At 37.1% G+C, this 26455-nt stretch overlaps 1 protein-coding gene across 1 annotated transcript in view; it reads left to right on the plus strand.

Annotated features, from left to right (window-relative positions):
* Positions 1–26455, plus strand: part of GC (GC vitamin D binding protein) — a 272598-nt gene that overhangs the window by 89751 nt on the left and 156392 nt on the right. Inside the window, exon 2 of the mRNA XM_081587147.1 lies at positions 23185–23312. The gene's annotated coding sequence lies outside the window, so the exon portion shown is untranslated. The remainder of the gene's footprint in view (positions 1–23184; positions 23313–26455) is intronic.

Consider the following 26455-nt stretch of genomic DNA (forward strand, 5'->3'; position numbering starts at 1 on the left):
TTTATTAATTTTTCTACTTCATGCATATTAGTAACATGATATAGCAACTTGCTTGGATTTGGAACTTAGTAATAACTTCACAGCAATAGTGATTTTCATGGCTATAGCAGGACATAGTAATAGCAGTAGAAATTAGCAAATTCTCTGACTAGCAATGCAGAGCATCTAAAACTAATATCACTAATGAGACTAGTGAAAAGTGTAATTGAATTTTTCCTTTTCCCTTTTTTAAAAAAGAATAAATTCCCTTAGCAAATGGTTGCTTATTATTACTGATATTTTAAGAAATTTACTATCTTTGGGGAGAAGAGTTACGACAGGATGACTATTAATGATTGTTTCTGCCTCAAAATATGCTATGTCACTGAATCAGTTTTTATGATATGAACTGCATCTTGCTATTCCTGACTCTTATGCTTTTGACAGTACCTATGAAAATGTCAGTTTACTCAACCTCACAGAATATGGTAAGCATCATACACCTCATTTGTGTGTGTGTCTATATGTTCAGGTTCATGGTAGAATGCACCAAAATGCTTCATAGTCAGAATTATGTAATCTGGATTTTCTGGAACCTCATTTTTAAATAAGTATACATGGCTACTATAATAAATCTCACTCTATTTACAGTGAAATTTTATATCCAAATCAAATAATAAAATACGTACTTGTTTTATGTAGCCTACATAAGTGAAGTTTTCTTTTATTATGTTATTTTTTTTAAAACTACGAATGATTTTCACTCTTTCTGAAGGAAAGAAAGAAAACAACTATAGGATTTTTTTTAATATGTGAGACTGTGAATTAACTATTGTTTTTGCCACTGTATACTAACTGTTTTTTGCATTCTCTCCAACTCCTCTGGAAAATGGAGGAGGAAATTATTGTTGGATATCCTCTTTATTTCTCCCTATATAAAATAAACCAAATCATGAAAAATTTTTATAATAACAGGAAGAGAACAAGGCTATGAGTTATAATAAAAATATGACTAGGAATAGAATTAAATTTGATAGCAATTTTTAGTTCTATTTCACATTAATTTTGATGTAAAGTAATTAGAGATTTCATACTTAAATATCTATTTTAATATATATTATCTCCACTATTAAAAATTTCTTAGACTCACTGCTAAAATATTAAGTTTCTAATACAAAACTCAACTAACTAGGTCAGCAATACGTGAAACATGAACTTCCAGATGTTCACGCTGGTGTTAGAAAAGGCAGAGGAGCCAGAAATCAAATTGCCAACATCAACTGGATCATCGAAAAAGCAACAGACTTCCAGAAAAAACATCTATTTCTGCTTTATTGACTATGCCAAAGCCTTGGACTGTGTGGATCACAATAAACTGTGGAAAATTCTGAAAGAGATGGGAATACCAGACCACCTGACCTGCCTCTTGAGAAACCTGTATGCAGGTCAGGAAGCAACAGTTAGAACTGGACATGGAACAACAGGCTGGTTCCAAATAGGTAAAGGAGTACATCAGGCTGTATATTGTCACCCTGCTTATTTAACTTATATGCAGAGTACATCATGAGAAACACTGGGCTGGAAGAAACACAAGCTGGAATCAAGATTGCCAGGAGAAATATCAATAACCTCAGAAATGCATATGACACCACCCTTACGGCAGAAAGTGAAGAAGAACTAAAGAGCCTCTTGATGAAGGTGAAAGAGGAGAGTGAAAACGTTGGCTTAAAGCACAACATTCAGAAAACTAAGGTCATGGCATCTGATCCCATCACTTCATGGGAAATAGATGGGAAAACAGTGGAAACAGTGGCTGAGTTTATTTTTCTGGGCTCCAAAATCACTGCAGATGGTCATTGCAGCCATGAAATTAAAAGACGCTTACTCCTTGGAAGGAGAGTTATGACCAACCTAGATAGCATATTTAAAAGCAGAGACATTACTTTGTCAACAAAGGTCCATCCACTCAAGGCTATGTTTTTTCCACTGGTCATGTATGGATGTGAGAGTTGGAATATAAAGAAAGCTGAGTGCAGAAGAATTGATGCTTTTGAACTGTGGTGTTGGAGAAGACTCTTGAGAGTCCCTTGGACTGCAAGGAGATCCAACCAGTCCATCCTAAAGGAGATCAGTTCTGGGTGTTCACTGGAAGGACTGATGTTGAAGCTGAAACTCCAATACTTTGGCCACCTGATGTGAAGAGGTGACTCATTTGAAAAGACCCTGATGCTGGGAAAGTTTGAGGGCAGGAGGAGAAGGGGACAACAGAGGATGAAATGGTTGGATGGCATCACCGACTCAATGGACATGGGTTTGGGTAGACTCTGGGAGTTGGTGATGGACAGGGAGGCCTGGCGTGCTGCGGATCATGGGGTCACAAAGAATCGGACACGACTGAGCAACTGAACTGAAGTGAACTGAATATTAATGGCAAGAGGGATAGTATCTGGAAGTATATACTGGAGCCTATTTTATTTTGACAAAAAGATGTTGGATTTAAAGTCTTCCCCTTTCTGCTCAACTTAAGCTGTATATTGATAACTTCTCCTCATATAGGAATGCTCTAGTTTTTCCCATACTGAAAAACTCTTTTCCAGCACATTATCAACTTGATACTAATCGAGTTCAGGATTTACTACATTACTGATGAACCTCTCTGCAGGGCAGCAATAGAGACAGAGACAAAGAGAACAGACTCATGGACACAGCATGAGAAGGAAAGGGTGGGATGAATTAAGAGAGTAGCATTGAAACATATACATTATCATATGCAAAACAGGTAGCCAGTGGGAATTTGCTCTATGACACAGGGAGTTCAACCTGGTGCTCTGTGACAACCTAGAAGGGTGGGATGCGGTGGGAGGTGAGAGGAAGGTTCACGAGGGAGGGGACATACCTATACCTGTGGCTGGTTCATCTTGATGTATGGCAGAAACCAGCACAATATTGTAAAGCAATTATCCTCCAGTTAAAAATTTTTTTTTTTAAAAAAGATTTATTACAAAGCTACAGTAATCAAAACAGCAGAGTTTTGGTGAAAGAATAGACAAATACATCAGTGAAACAGAATAGAGAACCAGGAAATAGAGCCACATACATACAGTCCACTCATCTTTGATAAAGGAGGAAAGGCAAGACAGTGAGGAAGACAGTCCATTCAACAAATGCTGTTGGAGCAACTGGACATCCACATGCAAAAAAAAAAAAAAAAGGTAAACACAGAGCTTAAAGCTGTCACAAAAAATTAATTTAAAGTGTAGCAGAGACCTATATAAACACAAAACTATAAAGATTTTAGAAAATAACAGAAGAAAAAGTCTAGAAGAACTTAAGTATGGTGATAACTTTATAGACAATATATCAAAGGTACAATTTGTGGAAGAAATAATTAATATGCTATACTTTATTAAAATTAAATACATGTCACTGCAAAAGACCATGTCAAGAGAACAATAAGATAAGCCATGTACTGGGGGAAAATATTTCCAAAGGACCAATCTGATAAATGCCTTATCAAAAATATATGAGAATGCTTAAAACTCAACAACAAGAAAACAACTCATTTTTCTTTAAAGGCTCAAAAATCTTAAGGATAATTCAACAAAGAAGGTATACAGATGGGAGATCAACATGTAAAAAGATGTTCTACATCATATCATTAGGAATTGCAAATTAAAACAATAATTAGATATCACTACACACCTATTAGAACGGCCAAAATCCAAAACACTGACATCAAATGCTTTGAGGATGTGGCACAACAGGAAGTCTTATTCATTGCTAGTGGTAATGGCAAAATGATACACTCACCTTGCAAGATATCTTGATATTTTCTTACAAAACTAAATACAATCTCACTATATGAACCAGCAATCATGCTCCTTGGTTTTTACCCAAAGGAGTTAAAAACTTATGTCTACGCAAAAACCTGTACAGCAGTGTTTATAGCAGCTTAATTCAAATAGCCAAAACTAGGAAACAATCAAGATATCCTTCAGCAGATGATAGATAAACTGTAGTATATCCAGACAATGGGATATTACTAAGCACTAAAAAGAAATGAACTATCAGGCCATGGAGGAAAGTCATGTGTGTGTGCTCAGTCGTGTTTGACTCTTTGTGACCCCATGGCCTGGAATCTGCCAGGCTTCTCTTTCTATGGAATTTTCCAGGCAAGAATACAGGAGTGAGTTGCCATGCCCTCCTCCAAGGGATTTTCCCAACCCAGAAATAGAACTTGTGTCTCTTATGTCTCCTGCATTGGCAGACAGAATTTTTTTTTTTGCCACTGTACCGCCTGGGAAGCCTTGGAGGAAAGTTAAATGCATATAATTAAGTGAAAGAAGCCAATATGAAAAGACTCTGTAATACATGATTCTAACTACATGACGTTCTGGATAAGGCAAAACCATGGAGACAATATAAAGATCAATGGTTTCCAGGCATTAGTGGTGAGAGAGGAAGAATTGACTGAGAATAGAGGATTTTTTAGGGAAGTGAAATTAATCCATACATTACTATAATGATGGTTACATGTCATTACACACTTGTCCAAACTCTATGTAACACTGGACATGGTTCTTGAGAAGGTCATGAGAACCCTCCTGCCCTGTCACTACAGCCAGTGTCAATTACCAGCCTTATTTCATTTGATGTATCAAAAGCTTTCCTATCCTTGGAAGACCTCTTCCCTTGGCACCCTCAATACCCTTGGCTTGCACTCCACTTCTAGGGTTCCTTCTTTGACTTCTATTCCCCTGCCTGCCTCTTTCATTTACCTGTTCTCCAGAGATCTCTTTTCTGCTTTCTTGTCAATATGCACAGCCTCCTGACCTATGTAACAATCCCGAAAGCTTCAATTTCCATCTTAATTATAATGAAGCTCAACGATATATTTTCAGAGTATATCACCATTTTTCCTAATGCATCATTTTTTTCTTATTTCTAGCAGCCTCATGACCCTTTTGATGTCCTGTAGAATCCCAAGCTTAGTGTGTCCAAATCTGAGCTTATTAGTTTCATCCAGGAAGAGAAACTCCTCTGTCTCCTGAATGAAGGACATTACTATCTCCTGTCATCTAAACCAGCAACCTGTGTTTACCCTCTACTTCATTTTCGTACCAGCAACATCCAATCTGATCCTGTGGATTCTTTCTCATAGGTATGACACGTTTGCTAGTTCCTCCTCTCTCCATATCCAAGATGTGGGGAAACCATCATCACCTTTTATCTGAAACATGGAAATAGCCTCCTTACTTCTGCCGCTGCCTGTAGCCAATTCTTCATGCTACCTCAGAGTGGTCACTCTGAAATTCTAAAATTTGAATCCTGTGTGAGTCATGCCATTTCACAGGGTGGGGGGTGGGGTGCATTTCAGTGGAAGACAGGGTTTATTTATCGACTCCTATGATTGCCATGTGAAAGAATTATTCCAAGTCAACACTGAACTCATGAGTTACACTGTGGTAATCACTTACCCCAAAATGGATACAGTTAATTTCATTGGTGACTTTGGAAGAATTACTGCTCCTTGTGACTCAGATGCTTCCTTTCTAGACCTCTTGAAGTTCATACTCCTATCAAACACAACTCTGATGTTTTGATAGACCAGAGGTGCATTTGATAGGAATCTCTACCCTTGCCCTCTACAAAGACTTTGATTTTCTAGCATGGCCTTGGGTCTGGGATTCTGAACAAGGAAGCATATTATGTCTGTGTGTATACCTAAGCACCATATGTCAATCTAGCCATTCAGTAATAAGGGGGATAATTTATTTTTGATTTGTTTTAATCCATATTCTATATCTCAATGAGTTCAGAGTTCCAATGGGAAAAGTTTAGCTATTTATTGGTCTCCTCAAGCCCCAACATCTGCTGTCTTAATCAGTAAAATTAAGACACAGGCCATGAATGCATTGAAGAAAAATAACAGACTGGGACCCCTGACAGGGCCCTATTGTTTTCTGTAGTGATTTTGAGACAGGCTGGGAACTGGGTCCTTTTGCTGCAGTCCTGCAATGCTTGCACCTGGACACACCTCTCGTCAAGCAACAAAATATAAAGAAACTGCATGGGATTAAAAATCACTGCATCTCAGCAGACGAATGGATAAGGAAGCTGTGGTACATATACAGAATGGAATATTAGCCATTAAAAAGAATACATTCAAATCAGTTCTAATGAGGTGGATGAAACTGGAGCCTATTATACAGAGTGAAGTAAGTCAGAAAGAAAAACACCAATACAGTATACTAACACATATATATGGTATTTAGTTAATCGGTAAAGATAACCCTGTATGCGAGAGATCAAAAGAGACACAGATAAATAGAACAGTGTTATGGACTCTATGGGAGAGGGCAAGGGCAGGATGATATGGGAGAATGGCATTGAAGCATGTAAATTATCATATGTGAAATGAATCGCCAGTCCAGGTTCAATGCATGATACAGGGTGCTCGGGGATGGTGCACTGGGATGACCCAGAGGGATGGGATGGGGAGGCAGGTGGGAGGGGGGTTCTGGAAGGGGAAAACATGTACACCCATGGTGGATTCATGGCAATGTATGGCAAAACAAATACAATATTGTAAAGTTAAAAAATAGATAAATAAACTAATTTAGAAAAAAAAAGGAAAGACACATCAAAGGAAAAAAAAAAAATCACTGCATGCATACACAGTTAGGACAACTTCTGGACAAAAGACACAAAGAGACCAGAAAACCCTACTGCCACTTTGGAAAGGCCCAGAACAAAACCAGGGGGGTGGGTGCAAAAGCTGGGTACTGCGCATTCCTCCTGCATGCAAACCACTTAAGCCACCCCTCCGGCCCAACCCGTGGACATAACCATACCCTCACCCCATGTAAAGAATAAACTTGCCCCACCTTAGTGAGTGAATGAGCAAGGGAATCTGTTGTTTGTTATCACTACCCCGTAAAAAAGCAGGGTCCCAATCAAACTCTTGCCTGAATTTCTTGTCTGGCCTCTGATCAATTTTTATTGATTAAGAAGGCCAAGAATCCTGGTAGGTAACAGTTTAACAAGTGGGACAGATTTTCACTTGCGCTGTTTGCAAAGGCTTATAGTTTCTGGTGCCTGTTTTTCACAGATGTGACCCTGGCTTTTATCTGTTGTGTCCTTATCAGGAAACTTTAAATAGCCCACCAACAGCTGTTTTTCTAGAGTCAGAACTGAACATGCTAGTCTTTGAAAAATAGCAGGTCTATTGAAACTTTAGCAAATATGAGTCTTACTATGACATACTATGACAGCCATACCTTGGCAGCAGGTGCAGACAAGCTGCTCAAATTCTGTTTGTAAATATTTTGAAAGTATATTCGTATATTCTTGTCTGAAGGAGGAGACAGTAGAATGTCTAACCATATAGATTCCAGTGATTTAAGAGGTATTGCCTATCACATAACTTCACACTGGCTCTTAGCTTACTAATTATAAAATTTCTGAACATGACTCTAGGATTCTGAGAATGAAGTCCCTTGTTTTGAAAATAACATGTCATTTCCTTATAAATAGAGAAGCTAAGAAGGCAGTTTACAAAACCTTTCCTTAAAATGACTTCTCTTTGATGTTTTTTTAAAAACAAGCTTCCATTTTACTATCAGAATATTAGAATAAGAAAAGTGAAATAAAAAAATAAATGAGGAAAAATCTCTTTAGGAGAAAGGTTGAAATCTTAGGGACAAGTAAGACTGATGGCAATGACGTTGTGGAATGCCAGGGTAGACCTGAGGCAAATATAACAGTGAAGAGAAAATGCACTAGAAGGAAACAGGTGTTAAAGAAGCTTTTAGAAAAGGAGAATATTTCTTCCTACATCTAGATCAGTAATTAGTTTGAGGACTAAATAAATCTAACAGAAGAAGCAAAGTCTCTAAGAGCAGCAGCCTGGAACACCTGTCCAAGTGCAGTAAGAATCAAGAACACAATGGAAAGCGCTCTCTTAAAGTTACAAGTAGAGCTCACAGTAATAGTTTTTGGAGAAACCACCCTTCAAAAACTGAGGCTGTTGTAATAAGTGGTTACAAAACATCAGGCAAATTTGTGAATGGAAGACAAAACCAGCATAACATTCTCAAAGTATTACTAGGTAAGTTTCCAAAGTAATATAATCATGGTAAGTAAAATTTATACTTTTAGTATGAATCTCTTCCTTGAAATATGGATTCTTATCAAAGGAACAGCTGACGTTTCCCTTTGACATCAAATAAGCACCCCAAACTTAACACACCCTAAATAGAACATGTGATCATACGTGCCATACCTGTGATCTCATCCTCAGTCTTCATTGCTGTTAGTTCATCAGCAGCAATAAAATTACAATAAATAAATTTAGACTTAGCTCTTTCTTTTATACCCCATATCCAGTCTGACAGCAGGACCTATCAACTATGTGTCCATAATCTAACCACTCCTCACTTAGATGGCTACAGCTCTTTTTCCCTTACACCCACATAATTCATCCTCATAGAGTAGCCAGCATGTAACTTTCAAAACAGAATAGCCTGTGCTCAAAATCCTCCAACTAGTACTGTAAATCTTGTACATATGTAGGAGGAAGTGTGAGTTTAGCAATATCTGCAAAACATCTGGAGAAGGCAATGGCACCCCACTCCAGTACTCTTGCCTGGAAAATCCCATGGACAGAGGAGCCTGGTAGGCTGCAGTCCATGGGGTTGCGAAGAGTCGGACACGACTGAGCGACTTTACTTTCACTTTTCACTTTCGTGCATTGGAGAAGGCAATGGCAATCCACTCCAGTATTCTTGCCTGGAGAATCCCAGGGACGGGGAAGCCTGGTGGGCTGCCGTCTGTGGGGTCGCACAGAGTCGGACACGAATGAAGCGACTTAGCAGCAGCAAAACATCTTCAACCCAACAGTTCCACTTCTAGGTATATAGTGAACAACAAAAATGCGTACAAAAATGTGTAAGAATATCCATAGCATTGCTAATAGCCCTAAACAGGAAAAAAAATCACAAATATCCATCTATACTAGTATTAGAAAATAAAAGTAACCAAATTAAGAAGCATGTCAAGTATTAAGAACTCAATTGGGCCTTCTCACAAGTAATGAGGGAATAGCAGAAGGAAACAAAAACACAAGTAAATCAGATGGGGAAAAGGTGTAATCACAAAGAAATGAAGACCTGGACTGTAAAAACATCCAGAAGCAGTGCTGTGAGAAGTCTAGGGCAGAGTTATTGTCCTCAGACTTCTCAATGTAGATGGAGTTGAGGATTCTTGTGAGGTTTGTGAAGCTCTCTAGTTGACAGAAATCCATGACTGGGGAGGAAGTCTTTTCATGGGAGTGGTTTTCACAGGTAAGCTATCTTGTGGCAGAGGATCCCATTGTGCCCCTGGGTCAGGGGACACAAAATGACCACAGGAGACAATGAGGACTTTGTGACAAGTGGAGCCCCTTCTCAGCATTCCAGCAGGCTGCTGTAAGCCTGAAACTCAATGGGAAAGTGGAACAGAAACAGGAAAAAAAGAATTTCGAATAAAATCTGGTAACTGGGGCAGCCACCACTGAAATGTCTAAACATCAAGAAAGCAGATGCTATGCTTTGACAGAAAGGAGTATGTAGATTTTTTTCCCTTGGAAACTGTTAAACTTGTGATACAAACTTAGCTTCTTGATGAGCTATGTCCCTCTTACTAAGTATACACTCACTGGGCACAGAGTCCATTTACCAAGGTTGAACAGAGATTTCCTCATTTAGTCCAAAATTCTCCTCACTAGCATGTATTTAAAATCATCAACTAAAAATGCAACATAGTTGTTGTCATGATGCCAAGGAACAGAGGATGAAGTTAGATGGAAGAGTAAATACTCTGCAGGCAGAATCAGTAAGCCATAACATATTATTTTAACCAGAAATAGTGGAAGGAATGAAAACATTGTAGTGGCTCAGGGTTTCATTATACATCATTACTCATCTGCCATACAGAAGGGAACATCTGTATTCTGTAAGCTAAATAACTCCAAACTGTGATTGTAATAAACCCATAGTCTGTTGTCAGAGTGATATCACACAGCAATTGCCAAGTGCTATTTCCTTTCGTCTTTGACTTTTAAACATGTGGTTTTACCATATTCAGAACAGATTACTACCCAAATGAACATGTTAACTTTAGCTGACAATTTGAAAGTCTAAGACTCCTCCTGAAATGCAGAAGACCTGGGTTAGACTCCTGGGCGGGAAAGATCTCCTGGAGAAGGAAATGGCAACCCACTCCAGTATTCTTGCCTGGGAAATCCCATGGACACAGGAGCCTGGTGGGCTACAGTCCGTGAGGTCACAAAGAATCATATACAGCTGAGTGATTAACACTTTGACTTTGAAAATTGCTGCTAAGTCGCTTCAGTCGTGTCCGACTCTGTGTGACCCCCGAGACGGCCGCCCACCAGGCTCCCCTGTCCCTGGGATTCTCCAGGCAAGAATACCGGAGTGGGTTGCCATTTCCTTCTCCAAGGCGTGAAAGTGAAAAGTGAAAGTGAAGTCGCTCAGTCGTGTCCGACTCCTAGCGACCCCATGGACTGCAGCCCACCAGGCTCCTCTGTCCATGGGATTTTCCAGGCAAGAGTACTGGAGTGGGGTGCCATCGCCTTCTCCGAAGATTATGCAACAATAAAATAAAATCTGATTGTTCTCTAATCAGTCTGAAAATAAATAAAACTTTACATTATAGACTTCGGTTATTAAGAGATTAGGAAAAAAAAGATTAGGAACTTTCATATTCTTATTTAAGCACTAATTTGCATATAGTGATAGTATGTTACACAGATATCTAATTTAGGTTACACTGATATGTTTATATCCATTATTATTGATAAAAAATTAATATCTTCATGATATTCTAAAATTATATGGTTTTATGACCACTGTTTGGAAGCTTATAGGAATGAGATGCTTGCTAGTTTTTCCACTCAATTCATTGCATTCTCTGACAATTCTTATAATGAAAAAAATTCCTTAAGTAGAAACTGTTTCTGGTAAACATCCACTTAGTGGCCTGACACCTGTTATCTATAAAACAGGTGTTAAATCTCCTTTGTCTATCACAAAAGAGCTGCCTTTTAATAAAGGCAACTAATCTAACCCCAACATTCCAAGACATCATTTAGTTTCCCAGAGTCCCTCATAAATTGGAAGCATAACTAGATATAATTCTTCACGTGCATTCTCAATAGTGCACAGTTCAACAGGACTATTCTCATCATCCCTTGAGCCAAAATATAAACTTTAAAAAACTCTGCTACAATAATAAATGAATTTAGCAAAATTAAAGGATAAAAAATCAACACAATGATCAGTGGAGTTACTATTACAGTAGTAACAAACAGACCAAAAAGGAAATTAAGAAAACAATACCATTTACAGTATAATTAAAAAGAATGAAATACTTATGAACAAACCTAACCAAGGAGCTGAAAGACTTGTACATTCATTGACAAAAAAAGTTAAAGACAAAAATAATTGAACAGTCATCCTGTGATCACTGGTTGGACGACTTAGTATTGTTAAAATGCCAATATACCCAAAGTGATCTATCCCTATTAAAATTCCAATCGCATTTTTTGCAGAAATAGGAAAATCCATTCCAAAATTCATATGGACTTTCAAGGGGCCATGAATAACCAAAATAAGCTCTAAAAAGAACAAAATTAGAGGTCTCACATTTCTTGGTTTCAAAATATATTACAAGACCATAGTAACAAAATAGTGTAATACTGGCATAAAAACAGACATACAGACTAATGGAATAGAATAGAGAGCCAAGAAAACAAATCCTTATGTCAATTGATCTCTGGCTAATGTGCCAAGATCATTCAATAGGAAAAAGAGTGTCTCCTCAACAAATGATGCTGGAAAAACTGTATATCCACATGCCAAAGGATGAGGTTGGACTCCTATTTTAGACTATGTACAATATTATCTCAAAATGGATTAAAGACTGAAATAAAAGACCCCAAAACACAAAACTCCTAGAAGAAAACATAAGAGAAAAGCTTCACAACACTGGATGTGGCAATTTCTTTAATATGACTGTACAAGCACAGGAGACCAAAGCAAAAAATAGATAAATCAGACTACATCAAACTGTTTTTCTGTGCATCAGAGGACACAATCAATAGAGTAAAAGGCAATATATGGAGTGGGAGAAGATATTCGCAAATTATATATCTGATAAGGGGTTAATATCCAGAATATAAAAGAACTCCTACAACTTCAACAATAACAAAAATAAATTGAGTAAAAAGTGGGCCAAGGATTTGAATAAACATTTTTCCATAGTTGATATACAAAAGACAAACAAGTATATGAAAAGGTGCTCAACATCACTAGTAAGCAGAGAAATGCATATCAGAACAAAGAAATGTCACCAGATGCCCATTAGGATGACTACTATCAAAACAGAAAATAAGCAACTCTGGTGGTAAGGACATGGAGAATTTGGAACACTTGTGAACTTTTAGTGGGATTGTAAAATGATGAAGCTTCTATGGAAATGGTATACAAGTTCCTCAAAAATCAAAACTGCTGTATGATCCAACAGTCCCACTTCTATATATATATATATATATATATATATATATATATATATATATATATCTCCAAAAGCATTGAAAGCAAAGTCTGAAAAAGATACAGCGTGCTCATAGCATTATTCATGATAGCCAAGAAGTGCAAGCAACCCAAATGTCCACTACAAAATGAATAAACAAAATGTAGTATATATCTATGGTGGAGTATTATTTAATATTAAAAGGAATAAAAATCTTTCCACATGCTACAACATAAATGAAATTAAGGGCATTTTGCTAAGTGAAATAAGTCAGTGACAAAAAGAAATCTTGTATGATTCTACTTATATTAGATATAGAAAGTACTCAAATTCATAGAAACAAAAAATAAAATGGTAGTTACCAGAGATTAAGAGAGAGGAAATGGGGAGTCATTGTTCAATGGGTATAGAGTTTCAGTTTGCAAGGGGAGAAAGAAAAGCTCTGGAAATTGGTTGTACAGCAACATGAATACGCCCTACACTTCTGAACTGGACACTTTTAAATGATTAAGATGGTAAAGTTTACACACCGTTATTCTCTTAGTTCTGGAGAAGGCAATGGCAACCCACTCCAATACTCTTGCCTGGAAAATCCCATGGACAGAGGAGCCTGGTAGGCTGCAGTCCATGGGGTCACGAAGAGTCGGACATGACTGAGCGACTTCACTTTCACTTTTCATTTTCATGCATTGGAGAAGGAAATGTCAACCCACTCCAGTATTCTTGCCTGGAGAATCCCAGGAATGGGGGAGCCTGGTGGGCTGTCGTCTATGGGGTCGCACAGAGTTGGACACGACTGAAGTGACTTAGCAGCAGCAGCAGCAGCATTCTCTTAATTCATTTCGAACTTGTATTCATTATGAAATGCTACTCTATTATGCATGAAATTCTATGCATGAAATTCAAATACTGAAATTATACTTTTTATCAAGACTACGTAAGGGCAGTACCTCAGATGCAAATTTTAAGGAGGTGCCAAAAAACTTAATAGTCAAGATAAATAATATTTTAATGCATTATTTTAAAAAAAATCAAAGTTTCATGAGGAACAAAATATAAAATTTAAATACAGATCAGATCAGTAAAAGTGACATGTCAAGCTATACTGGGGCCTGGGGCAAATGAAAAAATCAGTAATACTGATTCAAGGTTAAAACTTTTTGTATCCACCCACTGTCACATGATCTTGCCATAATCTTACCAGTAAGACTGAATTCATCTGATCTAACCTCCATTGCATTTCCTCCTCTTTACTTCAGAGCTTCAGAATTTCACTTTTCCTTTACTCCTGTTTCTGAGATGTTCTCCCTGTTGGTATTTGGTATATTTGGACTCATCTTATTTCTACTATATGTTCCCTGATTATGTTTTTTATTGATAGTACAACCACACTCCCAGATACTCAAGATTCAATCTGTTACTATAACTCTACCTTCTCTGTCAACAGTTTTATCCATTAAATTGTAAATTCTAATTGTGGGTTCTAACTCAGTCCCTCATTTCTATTTCTGCTGCCACTCTGTTTATTTGACACAACAGTTGTGTTTGCTACTACAATTTGTACCAGTTAAATACCATTGAGAGATTCCCTGGTGGCTCAGACGGTAAAGCGTCTGCCTACAACGTGGGATACCCAGGTTCAATCCCCGGGTCAGGAAGATCTCCTGGAGAAGGAAATGGCAACCCACTCCAGTATTCTTGCCTGGAAAATCCCATGGATGGAGGAACCTGGTAGGCTACAGTCCATGGGGTCGCAAAGAGTTAGGCATGACTGAGTGACTTCACTTTCACTTTCTCTCACGTTCTAAATACCATTGAAGTGCCTGTTTACATGTCACGTCTTTGTGCAGTTCAAGCTCTGGAAGAAGTATTCTTTTTCTCTACACTTACGAACATTTTAGCCAGTTCCAAGAGCCAGTCATTAAATCTTCAGTGATAAATAAAGCTAGAAATAATCACAACCTCTATGGAATTTTTATATCAGTCAACTCAGTTCAGTTCAGTCACTCAGTCATGTCCAACTCTTTGTGACCCCATGGACTGCGGCACGCTAGGCCTCACTGTCCATCATCAACTCCCAGATTTTACTCAAACTCATGTCCATTGAGTCGATGATGCCATCCAACCATCATCCTCAGCTGGTAAAGAATCCACCTGCAATGCGGGAGACCTGGGTTCCAGCCCTGGGTTGGTAAGATCCCCTGGAGAAGAGAAAGGCTACCCACTCCAGTATTCTGGCCTGGTATCAGTTCCATGTGATTTAAATCCCTAGTTTTTATCTTATTACTTAAATGTCTCTCATCTGTTACAAGTTGTTAGCTCCCAGAAAGCAAGTTCAATGTATGTACTTTCAACACCAAGTAGAGTGTGAAATTGTGTGAGTGTGCAATGATTGAATGAATAATTACTTTGAATCTCCTTATCTAGTAATTCCCCCATATTATACATTATATAACACTAGCCACTTAAATGCTGTTGGCCTGGAGGAGAAAACAGAGGTTCATGAAATGTCACAAACAAAATGGTTCCCTAGGGAATTGAACGGTTTTTTTTTATTTGTTCACAGGTTAGGAAGTTAAAATGTTCAAAATGTTCAACATGTTCTCAGCCCTTAGGAAACCACTAGAGTGCAACCAAATACATTAACACTGTCATCTTGAAATAGAGTATATATTTTTCAAGCTTAGGATAACTATTATCTCAAATGTGCTTCTGAGAAGACCGGATAATTTATACATTAATTAAACTCAATAATACTCTTACTGAAATCGTCATTTGGAAAGAATGGTACCACATAATACCCACCAGGATATCCATACAAAACAAAAATATCTTTACATTCTACAGTAATAAGTGGGTTTATATTACAGTTGAAGAAATAGCTTTTCTAATTTACCATATATTCCAGGGGGAAAAATTGCTCCTAAAAAAAGAGACATCCAAAAAATGGCTAACAGACTTCTGAATGCAGTTGTAAGAAATAGTCATTTGACAAGTGTTTATTGCATAACTACTCTGCTGAGCACTTGGAAAGTATTAGCAAAAAGTATTACAGAGCATCATTTGTCTTTATTGGAACAAAACTAAAGAAGAGAATTCTAGGAGAAAATATAGAGTAAACCAAAGCATAAATGTGCGCTTGAACAGAGCATCACTATGAAGAAAAACAAGTGAATTTAGGGATTCAATTACAATGAGTCAATTCAGGTACTAGGTCACAATAGAAGTAAGCTGACAGATATTTAGGATTTCCAAATTTTATATACATTTCTTCATTTAAAAAGAATTTACTCGTGAGTCTGAAATTTTCTGAAAAATTATAAAGCTTTAATTATTAAGATAATGTCATATTGGCAGACAGATGGCAAGGTGACAATGGAACAGAATAGAGTCCAGAAATTGGCATACATATTTATGGTCAACTGGGTTTTTTAAAATTGAAGTACAGTTTACAATATTAAATTAGTTTTAGGTGTACAACATAGTGATGCAAAATTTCTATTGACTATACATTTAAAATTATTATGAAATACTGTCTATATTCCCTATGCTGTATGATATATCCTTGTAGCTTATTTATTTTATATATAGTAGATAGTAGTTTGCACCTCTCTGTAAGCCTATAGGTTTAATCCCTTACCATTATATTGCCCATCCCCCTACACTCTCTCTAATGGTACCACTAATTTGTTCTCTGTATCTGTGAGTCTGTTTCTGTTTTGTTATATTCATTCATTTTACTTTTTAGATTCTACATATAAGTGATACCATACAGTATTTGTCTTTCTCTGTATAATTTTGCCCTTCAAGTTCATCCATGCTCTTGCAAACAGCAAAGTTTTATTTTTTATGACCAAGTAGTATTCCATTGTGTATATATACCACTACATCTTTATGCATTCATCTGTTGATGGACACTTTAGGTCACTTCTATCTTGGCTACAGTGAATAATGCTGCTATGTGTCTGTTTTTTTTTTTTTTTACCAGTACCACACTGTTTTGATTACTGTAGCTTTCTAATACAGCCTGAAGCCAGGGAGGGTGATTTCTCTTGCTCTATTCTTCCTTCTAATGGCAACCCACTCCAGTGTTCTTGCCTGGAGAATCCCAGGGACAGGGGAGCCTGGTGGGCTCCCGTCTATGGGGTCGCACAGAGTCGGACACGACTGAAGCGACTTAGCAGCAGCAGCAGCAGCATTCTTCCTTCTGGAGAAGGCAATGGCAACCCACTCTAGTATTCTTGCCTGGAGCATCCCATGGACAGAGGAGCCTGGTAGGCTGCAGGCCATGGGGTCGCAAAGAGTTGGACACGACTGAGCGACTTCACTTTCACTTTTCACTTTCATGCATTGGAGAAGGAAATGGCAACCCACTCCAATGTTCTTGCCTGGAGAATCCCAGGGACGGCGGAGCCTGGTGGGCTGGCGTCTATGGGGTCACACAGAATCGGACACGACTAAAGGGACTTAGCAGCAGCAGCGGCAGCATTCTTCTTTCTCAAGATTGTTTTGGCCATTCTGAGTCTTTTGTGTTTCCACACAAATTTTAAACCTATTCTAGTTCTGTGAAAAGTTCCCTTGATTTGCTTTATAGGAATTTGTATTGAACCTGTAGATTGCCTTGGGTAGTAAGGCTGTTTTAGCCACATCAGTTCGGTTTAGCCACATGATTACCAAAATTCAGGGTCACTTAATGCAAAACTCATGAATAATGAAGACAGTATATTTATTGAAAAATATCTGTAAGTAGACCTGTGCAGTTCAAATCATATCATTCTAAGGTTAAGTATACATGTGAGACTGACTTTGAGCAGTAGTAGAGGAGTGAACTGCCTGAGCAGACAGACCAGACTCTACTTTGCTCCCTAGAGTTGCACCAGAGTCCTGCATTTAGCTCCTATCTATAGTTATATGGGTGGGAGTTTTATATAGGTAAGTAGTCCCAATCCCCATCATTCCAGTGTCTCACTGGGGAAATTTATGCGCCTCATCCATGAAACTTTAGGTTCTCTAGGATTAGAGGTCCTAATCCCAAAGTGGGGTGCACTCTTGCCAGGAGACATAATGAGGTCTTTTTGAACTATAAGGTAAGGCTGTCTGGAAACCAATAAGTGAGGAGTCAGAATCTAGATAGGGATAATATACTCTGATCACTGAAAGGTCATAGGACTGCTTTTATCAAAGTGCGAGAATATAGTTCAGGTGCTCCAGTTGGGGTTCTCTTATGACTTCCTGTCCCAATTATAACTGTGAATGAACACAAGCCTAAAAAATGTATGTCTTCAGACTTTCCTTGTGGCACAGTGGATAAGAATGTGCCTGCCAATGCAGGGGATACAAGTTCCATTCCTGGTCCTGGAAGACTCCATATGTACCACAACTACTGAGCCCACACTCTAGAGCCCATGAGCAGCAACTACTGAAGCCCCTGCACCCTAGATCCTGCACGCTGCAACTACTGAAGCCCACATGACTAGAGCCTATGCTCTGCAACAAGAGAAGCCACTGCAATGAGAAACTCATGCACCACAACAGAGAGTAACCCCCACTTGCTGCAATTAGAGAAAGCCCATGCAAAGCAATGAAGACCCAGCGCAGTGAAAAACAAAAATAAATAAATAATATTTTTTTAAATGTATGGTTTCAAAGGGCTCAGATGCTTCAGGAATGTCAGTTTGGATCACATCATTAGGTAAGTTAACAAGACATGCAAAGGTAAAAGCTCAAGATGAGGAAGATAGAATTAGATGCTAGTGGAAGGAAAACTAGTACCAGGTCCAAAACTAACTGCAATGACTGTATCCACAGTTAGTTCACTAAGGCTTCTACGTTCACTCACTCTTCTAAGTTTTCTCTCAAGAAGAAAGATCCATGAAGATCTGCTCCATGTGAAAAGTGGAATTATGCTGCACAAGTTATGGACTGTGGTAGCCATGGAGGTGTACCACTCACACATCTTTTCAAGACAGCACTTTCTTTGATGAGCATAGTTATTCTCCAGCTGTAGCACCTTCCATATCCTCTCAGCTACAGATCACAAATTGCCTTTGGCCAGTAATTATAAAACTCCCTTCCTTCATTCCCCTTCTTTCAGTGATTCCAGTCTTGCACTACCTGATGACCAATGTCTGCAAATAGCTGTTTCATGTATTTTGTTCAGTTTTTCAGTTGTTTTACATGGAAGAATAATTTCCATTCCAGTTATTGCTACTAGGTTGGAAACAGAAATCCAGTGAACTTTAAATAATGTATTTAATGTTTCCTCAGAAATCATCTATGCCTAATGCACTCAAATTACAGTACAGAGTGAAATACCCAATTAAGTCTAACTTTGGTTGCTTTGATTCAAAGGAAAATGCAAAGAAACTCTAAAACATTTCTTATCCATAAGCTAAGAATTAGATAAACATTATAATAAATTAGGACACACAAATCATTTTGTTACTGAAAGTTGTTTGCATATATCCTGTTATTTAGTTAATGTATCTGATAGTATCCACAGGCTTAAAAGACACATAAATGCCTAAAATCATACATATATATTGATACCTTTTTAAGGTATATATTAGACTTTTTAAGAAAACAACCTAATCAAATGGATATGTAAGTCAACAAAATATCAACCCCTGAAATTTTTTAAATGGATCACAATGGAACAAATGTTAAATGCAGCCCTAGGAAACTGCAACGTCATTAGACCATTAAATATTTATATGAGAAAAATTGCTTTGAAAGAAATCTAAATATCAACAATCTAATCACTATTTTTCTATGTTTTCTGGTTTTAACTTTGTAAGTATTTAATGCGTCTAATAACTAGACAAAATTTTGTATGAAAACTGTAATAATATAAAGATTAAATAAATAAACAAAATCCCAACATCTTTCCAGTGATTTTTCTAATTTGGCAAATCTAGTTAGTAACCCAACTATAAGCTTTGATCCCTTGTCTAGTGCCCTTTCTACAATTATTATACTGCCAAAAACATAAATAGCCAATGTCATATATAACAAACATTCCCTTCTTTCCTCAATAGTTCTTATGACCAGTATTGTAACTTAAGGCATCTGTTTCTCAAGACTTATCACAAAGCAAATATTGTCTCAGCACAGTGGTAAGACATTACACTTCCCCTTTCTCCTTACACCCAAGTGTTATTTCCAGTGACAGAATTGTAATAAGGAGAGAGAATGTAGTTGTATTCTGGGGGAAAGGTCAGAAAAAATGAAATTAAAGATAAACCTGTATCATAGTGTTGAAGTGAAGTGAAAGTCACTCAGTCATGTCCGACTCTTTGCGACCCCATAGAATATACAGTCCATGGAATTCTGCAGTCCAGAATACTGGAGTGAGTAACTAGTCCCTTCTCCAGGGAATCTTCCCAACCCAGGGATTGAACCCAGGTTTCCCACATTGCAGGTGGATTCTGTCCTAGCTGAGCTACCAGAGAAGCCCAACTAAGGGATAATCTTGCTTCCCTGGGTGGCTCAGTGGCAAAGAATCCACCTACCAATGCAGGAGATGTGGGTTCAATCCTTGGGTCAGAAAGATCCTCTGGAGAAGGCAATGGCAACCCACTCCAATATTCTTGCCTGGCAAATCCCATGGACAGAAAAACCCATGTTGGGTTACCATGGGATTCCAGAGTCAGACATGTCTTAGTGACTAAACAACAATAAGAACAAAAGAATAACCTTACTGTTACAAGGTATGGATAGAAGGAATCCAAATAAAAAGCTTGCAATCAAAGGGCACTTTTACACAAATAATAATGATAATTGCATCTTTTAATTTGGCATTAGAACCTTCTGACATCGTTGTTCAGTCACTAAGTTGTGTCCAACTCTTTGCAACCCCATGAAGTGCAACATGCCAGGCTTCCCTGTCCTTCACTATCTAGATTACACTAAACTAAATTTCATTTTGAATTTAACTTCTTATTTAAAGCATTCATATATTTCCCCATGATTAGTTCTGTCGATACAGATGAATACAGAAAGCTCAGTTCACTGTGCTCGTTTATTCAGCCTATTTCCTTATACTGCTGTTGAAATAGCTCTTGAGCCATTCTGGATTAAAAATTACCCAAGATGACCAAATGATCTAGTGATGTGATATGTTTGTACAACAAAGTTTATGAAGTCTATATACAAGTTTCTTGGGTTTAATATTAAATTTTCTGTATTTTTATCAACCTCTATGAGTCCATTTTTCTTTACCTGACCAAAACAAGCAGGTAACAATGTGATTTTATCATAATTTTTAAATCATGGTTTCTTTGGAAGAAACAAGTATCAAACACATGTTAAAAAGAAAAAGCTATTCTGTCAGTGGAATTAAATTATACTTCAGTTAATATTGCCAAATAAATTTAGATATATCTTTTATTACAACTTGTCTATACTATGTTATTTGAAAAACAAATTTCTTTACAAACATCAATTTCATATATGAAACGTGAAAGTAATATTTAATATAAAGATAAATTCAAGAGTAGGTTTTCTCAAAAGCTTTTGGTTTGGAGAACTATTTGTTGTGATTGCATTTAATATTTTTCTTATTTTAAATTATAGGAAATATTTTTAATAAAATTTCAATAGAAAATTTAGTTAAGGCCAAAATGTGATTCAGTTATAAACAATGAAAACTCAAATTGCTTTAAAATATGATGATTTGAAATAGTTTCTACTTCATATTCATGCAGGCGTGCTAAGTTGCTTCAATCATGTCCAATAGTGTGTGACCCCTTTGACAGTAGCTATCCAGGTTCCTCTGTCCATGGGATTCTCCATGCAAGAATACTGGAATGGGATGCTGTGGCCTCCTCCAGGGGATCTTCCAGACCCAGGGATCAAACTCACGTCTCTTACATCTAATCTACATTCTTGGGAGAGGGACATTTTTTGGTGATTTTTACCTTCAGAAATCCCAACAGCTTCTCACAGTGAATAGACAGGTTGATCTTATATGTCTGGCAAGGGGAGAAGAAATGTAATCATTTTAAAATATACCCAGGCCTTATTCATAATAAACCCCTCCTTTCTAGGAGGAGAGAGGTCACTGTAACATTATCTTCTAATTCCTGCAAGTTTTAGCACTCTTTCTCACTCTCTTTCTACCCACTCTGAGCTGTCAGTCTCAACTGTACTTTAAGGCAGACTGAAGATGAATTCCATTACACTTCTATATGTACTCATATCTGTGGCTTCCTCAACTCAGTTTATCTAATTTGTGAAATAAATTTTCATGTTTTCCACCTTTCAAAAATTGGTTAAAATTCCTTAAAAACTTAAAGGCTTTATCCCATTTTTACCATGGGTTTATTTTTCAATGTGTTTTCAAAATGGTTACATGGATATTAAGAATGAGATTGATTTTTATATTGGTATTTAACAAATGACTACCTTAAAAACTTGAATAATTTCTTCTATTGCCTATATTTGCTTCCCTGCATAGTCATATGCTGTAAAAATATTTTTCAAAGTCTCTTATTTTTCTTGTAATATTGAAAAGACAATATTTCCAAACTATAAAAACTTATGATAAAAGCAGAGACTCAAGTTTTTTTATTAACTTTAATGGGAAGGTCTTTTTATTTTAATATATTCATAAGGCTTAATTTTACTTTGAAATGGTGCTTTTATCATATAAAGTATCTGACTTCTATTCCAGATAACTGTTTTTATTTTTAAACAAATGGGTGCTTAATATTGTCTAACATTCTTAACTGGATCCAATATGTTTAAGTATATTTTTCTTCCTTTAAATATACTTCTTTGATGTATACTTATTTGCTTACATTTCCTAATTTCAAAGTGTTTTCATCCCCTATGTCAATGCAATTTTTGAATTTCAACATGTTGCTGTTTTTATAGTCTCAGTTTAAAAGAAACTCAATGTCCAAGAATAATACAAAGAATATCACCCAAATTCCACACTTGTTAACATTTACTGTATTTATTTTCTTTCTCTCTTTCCAATACGATAATTTTCAAATTCCTTTATTCCCTTTACACTTACTAGCTAATATTCTACCATTTATTCACTTACTGATTGATAGAAGGATAATTTCACAACTTTTATTTCACTCAATGGGTTTGAATCCAGTACTATCAATCTTTACTTCAAAGCTAAAATTGCTCCAGCATTGGCCAGTGTGAGTCTCTTTAAGCTGTCTTCCCTGTCCTATGTAAAAGTCTCCCATTTTTGAGCACTCACTTATTGTGTAGCACAAACTACCCCAAATACATAACAATGACAGATATGTCTAATTTTTTTTTGAAAAATCTCTACATTCAAATCAAGAGAAACATCTCTTTGGACTAGATATACAGAGCAACAAATTAAGGCTGATGTCAAAGCCTTAATGAACTTGAACCAGAAAACCAGTAGAGGGAGATATGAGTTTGTATAGCATAATAGAGACTATCACAGCAGTTAAATTAGGTGTCACTCCATGAGTGTAAGGATTGTAGCAGAATTTCCCCACTCATACATATAATAAATGAAAAATGTTTGGTATCTACTCAAGGCTGAGTTTATATCATCTAAAAAGGTAATGTCAATTACGGCTGGGTGTAAATGTCCACTGACTCAGTTTCTGGATCTAGAAGATAACTGTGGGATAGAAGTGCTGAGCCACTACTATAAGACCTGCTTCCAGACAAGGACCTCAGAGGCCTGGGGAAAATAGCCACAGAACTGCCAGACAAGGAATGGTGAACATAAAGTCAAATAGGTAAGCGGACAACTTCCCACTCAAGTGTGTGTGTGTGTGCTCAGTCGTGTCCAATTCTTTGCGACCCCATGGACTGTAGCCCACCCAGCTTCTCTGTCCATGGAATTTTCCAGGCAAGAATACTGGAGTGGGTTGCCATTTCCTACTCCAGGGGAATCTTCCTGACCCAGGAATTGAACCCACATCTCTTGTGTCTCCTGCATTGGCAGTCAGATTCTGCTCAAGACCAAACTACAATTCTAAATCATATAAAGAAATCTAATGAGAAGGCTTTAAATATACTGGGGCTAATGCATTTAAAATAATAGAAGAGTAAAAAGGACTTTAAAATAGATATTCCAAAGATCCTCAGAGAGAGCAATGTGGAGTTTGGGAATTTTGCTTCAAAAACCTGTTCTAAAGAAATGAAAATGTTGGCTAAATGAGATAAAAAAGAAAACCATAGCAACAATGCTTGGCAAGAGCTCATCTGTGGGTTTCTTAGAATGTCTCTATGTCTCCTAGAGTGTTCATACTGAAGCAGGCAGTAAGGAATTTGATCCCTAGAGGGGAAAGGGGAACAGAATGGTACAGCAGGAAATGGTGGATCTGAGAAAGATCACTAGTTGAAGCTGGAGCCATCAGGCCCCTAGACTTATGAAACGCAATTGAAAAACCTCTGCAAATCTCTGGGGCTAGACAGACAGAAAACAATCTCACTTCTAGGAACTGAGCCAAACCACCTGCTGTCTCCATGACTGCCTTTGTCAGAGGCTTAGAGCCAGAACTCTAAGACATGATTGTCTGGCCTGGTTATGTCCTCTAAAGATGAGTTTATTAATCAATGTCTTAATAGGATATTTTACTTAACATTTTTAGTTAATTGGTTGATAAAGTAGCAGTAAATTAGTAATGTCACACAAACAAGGGCAAATGACCAGATGGTAGTCACATAAGGTTTGCTGTTGCATTCACTGGGAGAAAACTCAGGAAGACAGGCTCAGTAGTAGGCTTGCATGGCCCTCATTGCCTGTCACACGATGATGGCAAGAGCAACCTGACAGATATCAGACTCCAGCAGAGGGATCCTAATGATTTAGCCACGGGGCTTCAAGCTAGTTCATTAAAGAAGCCCTAATTATTCCTCTGGTATAAACGTGGGGTGGATATAACAGCAATACAGTGGGAGAAGATGTGGATCCGGCTGTTCCTCCTGACATCTAGCATAAGCAGGTGAGAGGAAACTCAGCCCACCCTTGGTATGATCAGAGGCTAGCATCCAAGACTAGCAGACAGAGCTCTATGTAATGGAAGCAAGTTGCTGGATTCACCACACTAGTGTTCATGGTTAGGTATGTACGAGTCTCCTTCTTGGCATTAACAGGGAGCTGGGCTCCATGTTTTGTGGTTAGCTGGGATCTCTTGCCTTAAGCAGTTGGCTTTACTTGGTTTGTGAGAAGCTTTGCAGGAGGCAAAGTCCTCTATAGTTGGTCAGCTGAAGGGAATCAATCTGGGAAAATCTGACTCTCACTTCTTAGAGAGGATAGAGAAAATTTGAACAATACCATTTATAAGTTTGATCTAATGAACAACTGTAAAATAATATTCCAATGAATCAGAATATATGCAGTATTTTTAAAAATGCGAGAAATGTTTCCTAAATGGACGAACTTTAAAATGTTACACACAACTCATTTTCTGCTTAAATGCAACTTACTTTAGAAGTCACTAACAATATACTTTAAAAAATATAGCTGCAGAAATTTTGAAAATATTCTTATAAAATTAAAAATAAAGTTAAATCATAATGAAAGAAGTGAATTTGAAACAAAGAGATGAAACAAATGGATCAGTGTGCCTAGTTGATAGCATAATGACAGAGAAATATCTCAAGTTAGTTTAAAACTGTCTATCTCCACTGTAATATATTTTGTGGACAAGGAAATCTTCAAGAAAATCTTAAGTTGTCATATTGCTAAAAGCAAAACTGGTACTGTTTTCCTGAAAATATTGTGTGTGCATGTTCCAACAGAGGAGCTTCTCCTAGACAAAGATGAGACAATTTAAGTATCAAAAAGAATAAAACTGGTATGACTATTCTGGAAAACTGCAATATGTACTATGACTAAAATATATATAAATATATGTACATATATATACATATCCATTATACTATACACATACACATATATATACACATGGCCTGTAAATCAGAAATTCCACTCATACGTATGTCTCCAATGAGTACATATGCTCATTAAGACTTGTACAAGAATGTCCAAGAACACAATTCTTATAACCAAAACCTGAGGATAACCCAAAACTCATCAAGATAGAATGGATAAATAAAAAGTGGCATAATCCATACAAGGAATATTATACAAAGATGAGGATGAACAAACTTTCTATGCAAAGTAACAGAGATGAAATTCACAAAATTAATGTAGAATAAAGGAAGTACAAAGGGTACATACTATATGAAACCATTTACACTAATGTAAGAAATCCTCAGAGTAAGCTATGGTGTTAGAAGGCAGGACAAGTTCCCCTGGGAATACTACTACCAAAGGTAAGAGATGATGCTTGAAGTACCTAAATTATATACTTATGATTTGTAGACTTATATGCTTATGTTATTTTTCAAAGTAGAGTTTACATTAAAAAAGAATCAGAACTTCCACTGCTAGGTGAAATGAGGCAACTTGTAACAGAGCAGCAGTTTCACTAAAATCAGCTAAGGAAAAAAAGAATAGCTACAGTGAATTGTAGCACATCAGATATATTAAAATTCACAAGTTCAAAATGATCCATTTTTAAAGTTTATCATTCACCTTTGGGGGTGATAAGGAATCAAATTATTTTTCTGAAGCTGATAAATAAAAGGAAAATATTAAGCATTTATGCTGTCTATCCTATAAATTGTAACAGGGTCACCAAATAATTAATAGAATCAGAATATAAAAAGTGCTAGAAGGCTAGAAGGAGTGCTAGAAAGTGCTAAAAGAAATGTTAGAATTAGAAACTACCATTTTGTAAGATCTAGTGAAATATGAGACCTATGTAATGATGGTCAGTGGCTGCTAAAAACCATTGAAAAGCAGATGAAAGACTTTTTGAAAATGCCTAAATTCTTGATCAGTTTTAATGTTTTCAAGAGATAATCA

This window comes from Giraffa tippelskirchi, chromosome 1 (assembly GCF_054371585.1).
Source record: "Giraffa tippelskirchi isolate mGirTip1 chromosome 1, T2T-mGirTip1v1.2.pri, whole genome shotgun sequence".
Classification (NCBI taxonomy): domain Eukaryota; kingdom Metazoa; phylum Chordata; class Mammalia; order Artiodactyla; family Giraffidae; genus Giraffa; species Giraffa tippelskirchi.